Below are 483 nucleotides of genomic sequence, written 5' to 3' on the forward strand. Positions count from 1 at the left end.
CGACAGAAAAAATTTCCAAACCCGGAGGAGGAGTTACCTGTGTTAAACAAAACGATGCTCAACGTGGAAGTAACGAAAGTCGATTACTCAAACGAAGACGGAACCGTGAAAGTGATCACGAACGACGGGAAGGAGCACACAGCCGATCACGTTATCATGACACCTTCTTTAGGAGTGCTTAAGGCGGACCACGAAACAATGTTTAATCCTCCGTTACCGGAAAACAAAGTCAAAAACACGAACGGAGGCTATAACATTTTGTGGAGCACAGAAGATATAACGAGACTGAATAGCGATGTAAGAATCTAAAGTTGTCCTGTAGATGAAAATTTGTTACGCCTTTTTGTGATTTTTTTCAGCCGAAGACTATGTGGATGTCCTATGCGATAGGATTTAACTTTGTCGAGCACAAGCCTCGTTTGATGGCCATGTGGGTTGCTGGTAAGGGTGCCCGGTTAATAGGTGACGTCTCGGATGAAGAAG

At 44.1% G+C, this 483-nt stretch overlaps 1 long non-coding RNA gene across 1 annotated transcript; it reads left to right on the forward strand.

Annotated features, from left to right (window-relative positions):
• The first annotated feature begins 239 nt into the window (after window positions 1-239).
• Window positions 240-426, forward strand: LOC108625507 (uncharacterized). Its single transcript, XR_003389273.1, has 2 exons — window positions 240-297; window positions 360-426. It is a non-coding gene; the product is annotated as an uncharacterized LOC108625507 (long non-coding RNA).
• The last annotated feature ends 57 nt before the right edge of the window (window positions 427-483 follow it).

This window comes from Ceratina calcarata, unplaced genomic scaffold (assembly GCF_001652005.2).
Source record: "Ceratina calcarata isolate Rehan_Ccalc_2016 unplaced genomic scaffold, ASM165200v1 scaffold362.2, whole genome shotgun sequence".
Taxonomy (NCBI): Eukaryota; Metazoa; Arthropoda; class Insecta; order Hymenoptera; family Apidae; genus Ceratina; species Ceratina calcarata.